The sequence below is a fragment of the Pteropus vampyrus genome, unplaced genomic scaffold (assembly GCF_000151845.1).
Source record: "Pteropus vampyrus isolate Shadow unplaced genomic scaffold, Pvam_2.0 Scaffold14, whole genome shotgun sequence".
Classification (NCBI taxonomy): Eukaryota; Metazoa; Chordata; class Mammalia; order Chiroptera; family Pteropodidae; genus Pteropus; species Pteropus vampyrus.
The window spans coordinates 4,408,578-4,408,916 of record NW_011888795.1 but is presented as its reverse complement, the minus strand read 5'-3'; the positions used below and the strand labels follow the sequence as shown (position 1 = coordinate 4,408,916).

At 32.7% G+C, this 339-nt stretch overlaps 1 protein-coding gene across 3 annotated transcripts in view; it reads left to right on the top strand.

Moving 5' to 3' along the window:
* Nucleotides 1-339, top strand: part of IL1RAP (interleukin 1 receptor accessory protein) — a 134,129-nt gene that overhangs the window by 115,686 nt on the left and 18,104 nt on the right. The window lies entirely within an intron of this gene.

Below are 339 nucleotides of genomic sequence, written 5' to 3'. Positions count from 1 at the left end.
TATTAATTGCCAGCACCTATGATTGACTATTTGCTTTCTGATTCTGTTAACTCATAGTTGAATGAACCAATGCTCACTTATTCTCCACCATTAAAGCTGAACTCAGTGAGATGAATGAAGACACATCAGACAAAATTTGCAGTTACACCTTAAAATAGTCATTTTGCCTGGAGACCTCTCATAAGTGGGAAATCACACTAAAATCTGTCAGATAATTCATATATGTAAAAAATTAGAATCTCTCATTTGCAAAAGTTTGATTTAAGAAAAATATCGAATACTATCAAGAAACTTTTCTAATTTATATTGGACCTGTGTTCCTGTTGCTAGATGGAAAGG